This window comes from Cyrtonyx montezumae, unplaced genomic scaffold (genome assembly GCF_038088225.1).
Source record: "Cyrtonyx montezumae isolate F1298 unplaced genomic scaffold, pur_monq_1.0 scaffold_0, whole genome shotgun sequence".
Taxonomy (NCBI): Eukaryota; Metazoa; Chordata; class Aves; order Galliformes; family Odontophoridae; genus Cyrtonyx; species Cyrtonyx montezumae.
This window is the reverse complement of record NW_027071824.1, coordinates 11,964,353-11,977,522: the sequence shown is the minus strand read 5'-3', so window position 1 is coordinate 11,977,522 and position 13,170 is coordinate 11,964,353. Positions and strand designations below refer to the sequence as shown.

The following is a 13,170-nucleotide window of genomic DNA, read 5'->3' as shown; positions in this document are numbered from 1 at the left end:
GGTGAAAACACACAGCTAACGGTGGTGACAATACTGAAACATACTGCTTTGTAGCTGACGATGTACAATATCAAACGGTATTATTGTGCTCCCTGTATCTGTTATAGCTTCCACAGAAATAAACAGGAGGCATTACTTTTGGAATGACCTATACATGGCTGTATAAAGACCAAAACTCATCTAACTGCAAAAGCCTGTGACCACAGCGTTAAACACTGATTTTATATATGTATATCATAAAATGTAAAACACAAAACAAAAACAATGGAAGCATGTTCCACATCCTAGCGTTAGCTATTTTGAAGTAGCTTCATTTCTTACAGCTCAGAAGGAATAAAAAAAGAAATCTCACTATATTTTTAAATATTCTATATATACTTCTTAAAATTACAAACACTTTATAAAATTACAAATAGTAAAAGATGTTGAGATTGACTTGTAATCAGTAATAAAACATTAAGACTAGGTATCCAGCTTATGGCTGGTCATAAAGAAGACACCAAGCACACTCTCTCTCACTGTTTACACTATGCATGCTATATAAAGCAGCAGTTGCTCTGAAGATCAGCTGAAGAAATAAACTGTGTTAGTGAGCAAAGAAAAAGTGACTCTTTTCAAAAAGCGTGCATTCTTCAGATGAAAAATGGAAACCTATGACTCCCTTTTTTGTAGTTCTCCCACTTCTGGGAAGGAAAAAAACCCCAAACCAGTACCTGAAAAGTGCCAATTAATCACTAACAGTAGCCTTTGGAAGGCCTTCAAAGGAAACTCAGCAATACGCCGCTCTGGCAGTAACTCTAGCCCTCTTACGGCCTTCACCTCTAGTTTTAAATCAATTGCTAAGCTATTTCCAAGACAGTTCAGCCCTGTCAGTAAAAGCTGATATACCCTTCCTGGGGCAAAAATCTAATTCAAGAATTATTTATCTTAAATTCAAACATTCATCTGTCTCTCGGGTTTCCTACTTGATACAAATCTTACCAGGAACGCAAGCAATAATTTGCTATTTTCAATGACAGAAAGCTTGGGCAGCTTTTACTTACTGACCTTAAAAAACACTGCTTCTACATAAATTTACATTAGGCAAAGAGCTATTGAAATTTCGAGCAATAGCTCTACTTGAAGTTTGGTCTTTAATATAACACAGTAAATTTACTATCAAAAAGTTATCCCGCCAAGGTTACATGAAACAACTCCAACAGGCTCTTAAACCAGGATATTCAAAACATGTCTAGTCAGCCCCATCATGAGTTAGGAAATATGCCTAGAATCTGCAGCTATAACTCTGAAATGATTATGTATCCCTATTGGGGGGGGGGGGGGGGGCAAAGGGAGCAAAGAAAGAAATACACAAAGGAAACATCAAACCACATTTAAACCAGCCAGTTATAAAAGAGGTAACATTTCAAAATGTGCTTCAGCTACTTCAATGTAGTCTGAAGGTACAAAACAATCACAAGCAGTATCTAATGCTGTGGATTTACATCTGTTTCCAATGTCCATAGCAATACCTGAAAACACAATTTGCTATGCTTCAGTTATTCACCACATCGCGCCAGCAATTTCTTTTCTTTCAGAACTGCTGGCTGAGATGTTTTTGCTGTTGCTGTTTAAAATGTTTCACTATGTAGGTGCAAAATTAGCTTTAATTTAATTTTAGAACTATGTGACTTTGACAGCAGTGAGTTTAGAAGCCAATAGCTCCAACAGCAAATTCAATACAGGGCTAAACCCCAGCAGGGAAGACTGTGGTATTGTGTAAAAAGGCACACCAGGAGTTAGGTTGGGAACTATAACCTTTTTAGCTAGATTGTTAACATCAGACATGCACACATGCTTGTGTTCCAACTGGAAGATAAATTTTAGATGACTTGATACATCAGAAACTGTGGTTCTAAAGTTACCATCAGGCAGGTAATGCACCTAATAATCAGATCATTATATTGAAACACTGGAGTTTAACCTTTGGAGAACATTCAGAATTGGGTGCAGGGCACATAAAACTAAGCTACTAACAAAATACAACGGAGCTAAGCACAGACGGTGATATAACACCCTAAGCACTAGAAAACCATGAACTGTTTTCCGAGATATGGGTAGAAAAAAAAAATCTGGAAGTGAGAAGCTAAAAAACACACAAGCCTTAATTTGCTCCTTGACTTGAGCAGTTGACCACAGTGCCAGGACAGACAAGTACCCCTAAAAGCCATTTTAATAAAACTTGCAGCTCAAAAACCTATATAAATTATGCTCACTCTTATGCAATTTTGTAATTAATGAGAAACTACGTTTAAAAACTGGTAAGAAGTAAAACTACACAAAAAACACCTGTGCATGCTAAGCACTCATGGCATAACCAGTGAATGCACCACATAGTGATGACTACGTAGGAATCTGTCTCTCCTGAAGTTCATTTCGTACACTGGTTTTGTGTACATAACTGTGGCAAGTTCAGCTGATGTGACAACATCACACTTTTAGCACACTCTTCTACTGTAGCTTCTTATTTATGTGGAATGCAGTTTGCTAGATACAAAATTTAGAGATCAAATCTCAGAGGTCCAAGATGAGCTTCAGAGGAACGTATCTCTGCAATCGCTGCAAACAGTACAAAGTCACCACTGGTGATCAGGCTGATTCATCTCAGTGTTAACAAGCCTTTATCAGTGCATGCAGCATCACAATTAAATAAACAGCAGAGGTCACACCCATGAAGTTCTGCGACCTGATGTAAACTTGCAGTGCTCTTCCTAGTTAACAACACTTAATTCTGTGACTATTAGTGTGACTTCTGACATCCAGCAGCTGTCCATTCATATTAGCACTTCAGCTAGTAAATCACAGAAGAGGAATGCAAATACCTTTCTCAGTAAGACATGCTCTACAGTAGAAACTTTCTTCATCCCATGCCACTTGCCTTAGTTTTCCAGGTAACAATTTCAGATGTTATCAAGCTGTCACCTAAATATTATGAAGGCTGGGAAAGTCAATTGCCGCCTGGGAAACTCCAGTTTTATATGAGTTACATATTAACTATACAAGAAGTGGTATGTAAGATGCAAGTACCCAGGCTGGGTCACCAGGTACTCTAATACCAGGACCAGAGAAGTGCAGTGTAAACTCACTATTGCTTCTACCACCTCCATGGGAACATCAGAGGCTCAAGTCTGAAAGCCATGATAGCTTTGTGCAAACCAGTACCCATGTCCTTGGGCCACCCTGAAGCAGTTTAGTGCACAGGCACCTGATTGAGACAGTTAAATCAGATATGACCAATTCAAGCTTTTCTACTCTGAAGTCACTTCCTGCCCTTGACAGAAACTCTGCAACAAGGTGTGGCATTATCACCCAGTAGACTTCTCTTTATTTTTTTCTAACATATTGTACTATGGTAGGTTTGCTAAGATGTTTTCCATCCTGCTTTTACTGAAAATCCTCTCATTTGCCTATGTTGGGTCTGGGTTGTTTCCTGCAGACAATTCAAAACAAGAAGTACATGTGTAGCTTTTGGACACTAAAATGCACTGACATACTATAGAAGTGATCCTTGTCTAAAAAAAGTTTAGGTACTTCTGTCTACACAATCTTCTTACTGTTGTTGTTGCTTCCCTAAGTTCAGAGGACCAGCTATTTTATGAGTTAATTTAACTTTAACTTTTTTTTTAACCTTTACAAAATACCAGCAGACAGGTTTTTGTTAAAGAAATAGCACACAAAACTTCAAGTAAAGAGGCTCACCATAATATACAAAGGACATCAAAATCGAAGAATTCATTTCACTCTCTGGCATAAAGCAACATGTCACTAGAATAAGTTCACTCTTACCCAAAGTTCACGCATTTAATACAACTTAGTAAACAAACATTGAAAGAGATGAGAGAAGAAAAACTTCAGATGCAGTTGAGAAAATAAGGTAGAAACGAGTGCCTCATAACCAATAAATTGCTCCTAACCAGGTCTCAAAGACCAGGGTAACTGTTCTGCAGCAGGTACATAGAACCACAGTAAAACAGAACTTTTTTAAAACTTAGTTGTGGAGTGACTTGTTGATTCACACACACAAATCTGAGGAATACATATCCAATCCAGCAACAAAAAAAAATAGTCTATGACAGTGTAAGAATTGTGCCTTTCTGAAATGTTACATTGATGCAAATTAAATACAAACACTGAAAATACAACAATGTAAAAACAAACAAAAACCAAAATATAACTACAACAAATAACAGTTTAACATTCCTTCTACTGTCACAGAGAACAGTCAGTGCTACCTCCCTAGCACAAACCTGTCCCTGACCTATGCATCATCCACCTTCTGACTATGACATATCAGACTGCCTGAAATCAACATTCCACCATTGCAGACCGAGGCAAACAACTTTAATGCAAATGACTCATCCTGGCAGGGACACCCAAATGTAAAATCGAGACCAAAAAGGTTTTAACTTCATCATAATTCTGCAGATTCAGTATATGCAACAAAGCAACTTCAAGGATAGTCTTCAGAACATACTCCTTCTTTCAACACAGAATTAAGTCATTCAGAAAACAATACAGAACGTGAAGTTTGACTTCTTTTTAATAACACAGTTCTGTAGCATTTAATTTACCACTCCTAGAGAGAAATAAAAAAAAAAAATACAGATTTTTAGTTCCCCACCTACAAGTTGAAAAGATAGTGACTGAATAGTGGGACAAGAGTTACTGCCATCACATTTCAGTCTGTCAGTTGAAGTCAGGATAAGAAACTAGAAGCTAAAATATTTTCACTGACCTGGAAAAAGACAACAACCTTTCCCCTTGAAAAAAGTCATTCAGTTGTTGAAGCTACAGTGGAACAATTTAGAAATTTTCTGTAGCTGATTAAGAAGGGTAACTTAAGCAGTACTGCTGTTGTTAGCCCATTTAAGACAACATGGAACTCGAAGGGAAGAAAAGCCACACAGACACTAAGCTGATTTAAGCTCATGGTGGCAAAACAGTTCATGACTTTGACTGTCCTTGACTGACACGAGACAACCTTTTGTGTGAGAAAACACCTCTCTCAAATTACAGTTCAGCACACATTTCGGTGTTGAAAAACTACTATTTTTTTTGTTTTGTTTTTTTTCCATTTCCATTTATTAACTGTGCATTGTAGAGCAGTAGAGAGAGGCCATTTTCTCCCTATTTAAAATAACATTAAGCAAATCTCAAATGCAATTAAGAAAATCACATTCCCTTATCCAATCTGTTCTCAACTTTATGAGAAAGTCTTAGTCAATTACAAGCTGCGAATTAAAACACAGTCAAAGTGATGATACTGTTCCGTAGATTTCCAAGAGGCAGAATTTGTTCTTACCTGTAATCACAACCTTGTCAAGGTTCTAGTTCAGTGTTGAAAGAATTAGTTTACATTCCGGCTGCCAAGGAGCACATAACAGAATGTCTTGCAAAACCTTGAGATAACAGCACGGGACACAACATCTGCTTTATTTCGGTATTTCCTAGAAAGAAACAAAGGAAGTAGTTAGCTACTCCAGATGGCATACAACAGATTTGTACATGAATTTAGGAAAAAGCAGTATTCCTGAAAAACAGAAGAACATGAACCAAAGCTATGTCTGGCTGTCATTAGATCTTTCAGTACACTCTAAATAGCATATTAAGAATTCATACCAACAAAAAATTGAAAAAAATACATATTTTTCTCTCCTTTTTCCTTCACCAGCACACGCTAGCACTTTAAAAGTCATCTAGCCTACTACCTGACATTCAAGTCCCTCAATTCAGTTACAGAAGGAATAACTTTTGCATATCTGCTAGCACAAGTGCTATTTACTTAATTTTATTCACCTGCTTAAGTGGCCGAGTAAACAATTTGACAAAAGTGAAATCCGTCAAGTGCAGCATGCCTTATTTGCCAACTCTTTACTATGATTGCTCAGATGTAAAAATGCACAGTAGTTTCAAAACTGAAGGTTACTGCTTTTCTTTCAAAGTACTACAGCTCCTCAGAAGAAATGATCACGTTACAACTTTAAAAGTAGTTTCAATAGAAATGATCATAAATTCAACTTAAAAAGTAAAACTAACAGATAGCTCACAATTCAGATGTACATATTTACACAAGCATCTAGGGACCAAAATCTCATTATTTTCAACAGGAGGTAAACACCCAAGTTCCTTCACAGATCAGAGACTATATATTTAATCACACAAACCATCACATCTTACAGAAGTTACTGTGACAATATAGTAGTAGAAAGAACTATGGCAGGAAGAACTCTGGCTAACAGCCAGCTTTGTCTGGGGCATGAGGGAAATGCAAGCCTTATGGTAACACTGACAATTATAAAGTGACTGCTCAGCTGAATGAGGCATAAAGGGGACATGTGGCAGACCTGGACATCCAAGGTATTTGTTTTCTTGATACACATAAGCAAGAAGCTGTACGAAAGAAGGAACACTTTGCTACAGTTGGAAGAACTGTAAGGTTTCGGTTAGTTTCATGCATGTAACATCACACTGCTGCAAACTCTGCTTTCCCCAGCATTTTGTCTTTAGGCACCTCAACAGGATGGATGGTTCAATGAATAAAGCTAAGCCAGAAAAAGTCAATTATGTTCTGCCAGTTTAGTTCTCTAAACCATCTTAGAAAATGCATTTCAGGCAAGTGCCAGTGCCAGAAATGCAGAACCAGCAGCTGCTGCCTATTCAGATTTGTTCTGAGTACTGTGAAACTATGACTTAAGCAGCATCCAACTAAATTGTTAATGAACTCTGAAGAAGTATTCTGAAAGAACTGGACAACAAATATTCTAATCACTGTACTGGATTACAAAAAGACTTCTCCTCAAAAGTTACAAAATTGAACAGCAAAGTTTCTTCCATACCTGAGGACTTCAGAATAATAATAATAATAAAAATAAAAGGACAAAATCTCAAAAGGCACAGATTCACAAAATTGCAGCCAAGAGCATAACTCTCTGTCTGCTTAAGTACACCAGCCACTTCACAAAGCATCCCATCTCCAGTAGATCTCCTTAACCAGGAGGCTGCAGGGGGCTTACACCAAGTGCCTGACAGTCTCAGTCCTTCTAATGCTGCTTCCGTAGTCTCTGGAAGGGGCTGACTCACCGAAGCAGATGGAAAGACAAGCTCTATGCTTCCCAGAAGCAAAAGGCTCGACTCCTTCCAATACTACTCTAAGAGGATGTGAGAACATTCATTAGACGAGGGTGACGTCTAGCCTGGAGACAGACTGCTTACATTATAATGGATTCCAAGAGCGTCATTTTGAGCTAAGAGTACCTTACCCCTGAATATGCTTCATTTCACCATGTTAAAAGTGTTTTCCTCAATGGAAGCGACAGCCAAACGCATCACCAGTAAATCACAGAATCGTAGAATAGCCCAAGTTGGAAGGGACCACAAGGATCACCAAGTGCAACTCCCATCACTGCTAAAAGCACAGCGAGCAAATTATGTAGGCAAGAACCCTGAGAAATTTGAAGATCCCTACCACTTCACAGAAGACTAAGTATCACATACTAGTCTTTCTGATAATTCATTATGTATTAACTCGGTAGCAAAGCATTTATGAACCTCAAGCTGAAGCCTAACATTAAAAGAACAAAAACCACTACACCATCCAGGTCCTTTGCAAATTTCCAGACTCTGATCAGAAAAGCACCAGAAATACAATCTTCCTTCTGTTTAACAACCAACAACAACTCTGACCTTTTAAGGACAATCACATCACTGCTGCTTTAAAATAAACCAACCAACCCACTCCCTCACCACCAATAAAAACGAGGTGAAATCTTACGTGTCCTATCTGATCTCGTGGCATCAAATACTATCACGACATCAACCCTCCAAACTATGGGTCACGAAATAGTTAGTAAAAGATATTACAGAAGTAGGAGATGCTAGGGGGAGAAGGAAAACAGCAATACTGAAAGTTCAGTGCAGGTTTGCCAGTATGCTGCAACTTCCTAACAGCATGTTGTAAACATACAGTAAATGTAAAGTATTCCATCCCCCTTCTTCACATAGTTATTAGGCTACTTGATTTTATAGTAAAATAAGAGCATATGCCGAGAGAGTGAATTAGTTGCACGAGTTCATGCAGCAGTTTCTTGTTAACCTACAAACAAAAACCAGGAGTTAGCACCTGTGCAATTACTTGAGGCAATGTAGAACTTCCACCCTACAGAGGTTGCTCATACTCTATAATAAGAAAACGATTGGGATTTTCTCTGCATTTGCTGAGCGATTCCTGGGTCTACACAACACTGTGAATCAAAGTTGAGCAGAAACTTGAATAGTTTTATCAGTACCTTAAGCAAGTTAAGTGCTTTATGCGTTTCAAAGCAATTAAATATCCAGGTTTTACAAAAAGTATGGTTATCTTTTCAACACATTTTAGAAGTAAAATTCTAGTTTGTTTTCCAATGCAGAAGTCTTGAAATAAATCTGCTCAAGGTTCTGGTGAATATGTAGGTCAGCAGTTTGAAGCTGGCTGTTCCAAGTTTTAATTTCAAGTTAATCATCCAAACCATTCAAGTCTGAATTTACAATGAGAACACCCTATTAACACAATATTTTACGCTAGTTAAAAGCTCAGCAAGGCTCCGTACTGCCTTGTGTGGGCCTAGCTACAACACTTTATTACTTCAGTGGGCTCATTCACAGCATCAGAAACCTACATCACATTTGATACACACGGAAAATAGTTAGAAAAGCTATTTTGAACTTGTTTTCTGCAGATCTTTGATACATATTTGAAAGGCACACCTTTCCATTCCCAAATTCTCTGTAATTGCCTTCTGAGGAAGTTTTACGTTGCTAAATTCACATTATGGCTACATAGATTTCCTGGCAACAGCGGCAGCTTATGTAATATTTGCTCTCAGCAGCTCATCCCTGCTTCCATGTTAATCCCTGTTGCTCAGCCACACAGACCGTCATGCTTGTATAAGGGAATGCCTGAAGCAGACTGTTCATCTAGTCAAAATGTAACTCAACCTCTGGTGAATGATACAAGCAGAAAAACAAACACTAAAAGTCATCCTTGCTAGCCTGAACACTTGTACACAGTCTACACTCCCACATTCAGTTTTGGAAAAGCTCAGGAAAAATGCCACCTAACACACTTCAGTATAAATACTGAAGTATAAAAAACCTTCATTGTCAAGTATTTGATATTTATCAGAATAAAGAAACAGATGATCTTCTACATTTAGGAGATGTACTGCACTTATATGCTAGTACGCCTTCTTTACAAAACTAATTTACAAAAAATAATCACAAGTAGGGGACTTCTTCAAATAAAAGTTTATTGGAGCTGCTCGGACATTCAAGAGAAGAGTTTGCAGGAGCCTTAGTCGGTGTTATTATATCTTGCATTACAGATACAGTGTAAGTGCTAGATATGCAATATGTCACCAATTGCAATTCAAGAGTAATACACAGAAGACATGTTCATACTGCCTGGATTTGAAGTTGAATCTATTTACTTATAATTGCAAAGGCAACTGCAAAAATGTCTGCAAACATTCATCTTCCTGATTGGGATTTCAAGCCCCGGCTCAGGCACAGCGACTTGCACAGGCAGCAGAAGAATCATGTTTACCCTTAGCAAAGTGTCTGTCTTTTGAATACATTGCCATGGCGTATCCCCACGAGGCAAATTTATCATCACCTTGCTAGTTACATTGATAAGCAGTAATGAGTCAGTTTGAAGCCACCCATCTACTCAAGCATCTGTCCTTCAGATCAATGTTCAAAAAATACAGTCACCGCAGGTGGATCACTGCAACTTTGTAAAAGTTCCCTGCTCTAACAAGTTGAAATCTCAACATGAGCACTGTTCAAAGGCTCTGAGAGAGAAGGCACCCACCTGCCATCTGATAGCATTACAAAGTTTATCTATCTATTCTGAAGTCCCCTGGGCTCAAGTGTCATGTCCCTGAACCACTCTTCACTTTGCAGGGAAGTGGAATGTCTCACCCATTCTAGTTACTACAGCAGTATAGAAAGAACATCCAGAGTTTGTCATACCTCTCCCCACAGATAAACGAGCTGTAAGTAAACTACAGCGTTATTCAAATTCGGAAGTAAACTTGGGAATAAAAACTGTTGATTATGAAACAGGAACAGCTTGGCCCTTTCTTGCTAAGCCATTCAAGAAAATGCCTAAGGCCATAAAGAACTCTTACAGAAGCAACTCTCAGCACAAAATCAGAGAAAGCAACAAATTATTATTCAAAGGCACGTGTTGGAAAAGAAATCCCACTGTTACAGGCTTCAAAATATGGAAGGATCAAGAGTTATAGAAACCTGACATAACTGTCTTTGTCTTACTGCTAGGATTCAAAAGGTGACTTGAGCTCCAAAGTATTAAGATGCCCTAGCTGTAAGATATAGTCAGCAAGCCTGACAGTTTTCAAAGGCTTAATAACATTTCACAGGAAATGCTCACAAAGTGGAAGAACATTCTCTGCAGACATCAATGATCAGTTTTCAGTTATTTTTAAGCTGGAAAACAACTAAGGCTCCCATAGCTAATTGCTATCTATCTTTGTAGAGAATCTCACCAACTCAGTGGCTAGCAATGCACTGAGAGCAAGAAAGCTTTGGAATAGAATCGGGCTGCTATAACCAGTGCAGTAATGGTGAGTTACTTATCTTCAGTACCACAGCTTCCATTACCACTGCACCTAACAGCAGAAGTTTGAACTGTTTTTACAACCTGTCTTTCTGTACAGATGTTTCATTCTGCACAAATTTCCCACAAAGGATTCTCAAAGGCACAGCAACATTGCATTTGCCTGCTGGGAAATTAAGCCATCACAACTATAATCTTAACAGCAAATCCTGTTTTTCCTGCTGTACGTGTATAATATACATGGTCTTAACTAGGACCACAAGTATACCTACACTTAGGAGGACTTCAAAATTCACAAAGTAGAGTAAGAAATGAGCAAGAAGATCGCAATATAACAATACTTCAGTTAGCACCACAAAGAAAACAGCAAAAATTCACTTGTGTTGATGTGATTGACAATGAGAGAAACAAATGTATCAGATTTATAAGGGATCTTGAGTGGCTTTTTTCTTAAACATATACAATACTGTCAGTTAGAGGGAGGACTCCCCTCTCCACAAGAGTGTAAGTGATGTCCTTACTCTTCCTCACCTCGAGAGTAGGTCTTCACATACAAGCGAACTAGAGCTGAGCCAGCAGAGCAGATAAGAAATAGCCTGAACACTACTGACATTCTTGTTACAGGAAGAATAAATTCTCTGCCACAGCACTTAACCATTTGAACCTATTTATGGCTTTCATAGTCCCACTACCACTTCCAGGTCTATGCACAAAAGGATTCAGATGCAAAGGTCATTCAACACCATAACAAAATCACCAGAACATTTGAATCAGTGACGTACAACATATTAATGCTTACTACGCCATATACATTTTAGTGCTTACAGCAAAGCACAGAACTTGGAAAGAGCATTCAAATATCTGTTCCACCAACTAAAAGCCCACAAACACTTACTTAATCTTGGAAAAGATCTAAAGTCAGATTCAGTACTTTAATATAGAAACTGAAGCCCTCAAATAGGAATCATAAAAACAGAGTTATTTTTATACCACAATCACTTCTGGAACCTCATGCTTTTTTCCCTTTAGCCTCTTCCACACCAAGATATTCTTAATACATGTTCGCAAAACTATTTCATTAACACTACTGTATTAGCATATGTAACTAAGCAGTTAGAAATGTAAACATGATCTCTCTTCACTAAAACAGAAACACTTAAACACATTGCTAATTTAACCCATTTAAATGGATCACTCCAAAAAAGGAATATCTCAAAGCATTTTTAAGAAGTCAGTTATAACCAGATACTTAAGAGAAGCAGGTGATTCTATAAGATATGCAGTGATATACTCCTATACTCCAGCACAATCTTTACACATGTAATCACAGGATATATCCCATTCAATGCACAGTATGTGTTAGGTTTTAGATCACAGATAGCTTGACTATGACAGAGACACACAGAGTACTGCTCCCTGCACTTCTGTATTATGCTCTAATTTTATTTTTTTTAACTATTAAAGAAGCTTTCTAAGAAAAAAAATCTGAAGACTAAATGATTACTACCTCTAGGATCTGCAGAGCAAAGCAAATTTCCATTACCTTTTTTTCTGGCAGCAGTCTCCAATATCGTTGCCTGGACACATGGAATCTTTTTCAGGTGTCTGCATTGAGGCTATCTGAACTGCTTCACTTGTCATCTAAACAGAGGAGTACTTGGCAAGAAGCAGCCATTTGGCAACTCTCAAGTTTAAATACTCAAATAGTTTTGTCCAATTACTACTGCAACTTCAGACTGACAAGAAAGATCAGCTTGACTGGCTTTTAATCAATACAGTTTAAATACTTCCAATTTACAAAATATTTAAATGCTGAAGTTCCAAATATAGCTATTGAGATAACAACCATTTTAATTTTGCCACTATTTAGTACTACAATACATGTTGAAAAATACCTGCAAAAATTCAAAGGGCAATTTTAGCAATAAGAATGTTAATCCCAACATGCAAAAAGACCATGCCAGTTTACAAAAAAATCAGCACAAGAGACGGTGCTCAAGGGCTTACAAGCAGTCAATGCAATTATGATATGTCTACACAGACTTGACAGGAAAAAAAGATTCTGAGAAGCAAGCATGTTAATAATTCAACATTTATTTTATGCTATTCATCAGGTCAGACATCAGTAGCAGGTAGTTCTGGATAACAGATTAAGACACCATCTCCAGTTCCACAGAAGGTTACTGCTCCTAGACACTACTGGCTGCAAGACATCCCCTAGCAGAATGTGAATGGCAATGAGACATCCTGGTGTGAAGATGATGTACCAAGAGAACACATTAACTGCAGAGAGGGTGAAGACACCCCACACTGTTATTATACAGGCAACACATCAAGATGCCTTAGTGATGTAACCTGAAACTTTCAAAGCTCAGATCTCAGTCTTAGTGCTTTAAAACATAAGCTTCAACTGCATGTATGTTGTACTTGGTTTAGTTCAGGCAGTTAAATCTATAACTATAAAAGTACATTAAAGAAACCAGCAGAGTTCATAAAGGATACTCTTAAGTATTCAA

The 13,170-nt window shown here is 37.9% G+C and overlaps 2 protein-coding genes across 7 annotated transcripts in view; both read right to left on the bottom strand.

Moving 5' to 3' along the window:
- The window catches only part of ABCG8 (ATP binding cassette subfamily G member 8), a 451,150-nt gene that overhangs the window by 245,139 nt on the left and 192,841 nt on the right, over positions 1 to 13,170 (bottom strand). The window lies entirely within an intron of this gene.
- PPM1B (protein phosphatase, Mg2+/Mn2+ dependent 1B) overlaps positions 1 to 13,170 on the bottom strand; it is a 51,494-nt gene that overhangs the window by 22,846 nt on the left and 15,478 nt on the right. For 4 of the 5 annotated variants that reach the window (XM_065753848.1, XM_065754146.1, XM_065753994.1 and 1 more), the window contains one exon: positions 5,342 to 5,486. The gene's annotated coding sequence lies outside the window, so the exon portion shown is untranslated. Of the gene's footprint in view, positions 1 to 5,341; positions 5,487 to 12,197; positions 12,296 to 13,170 lie in introns of all 5 variants that reach the window. The other variant, XM_065753921.1, reaches the window with a different exon arrangement.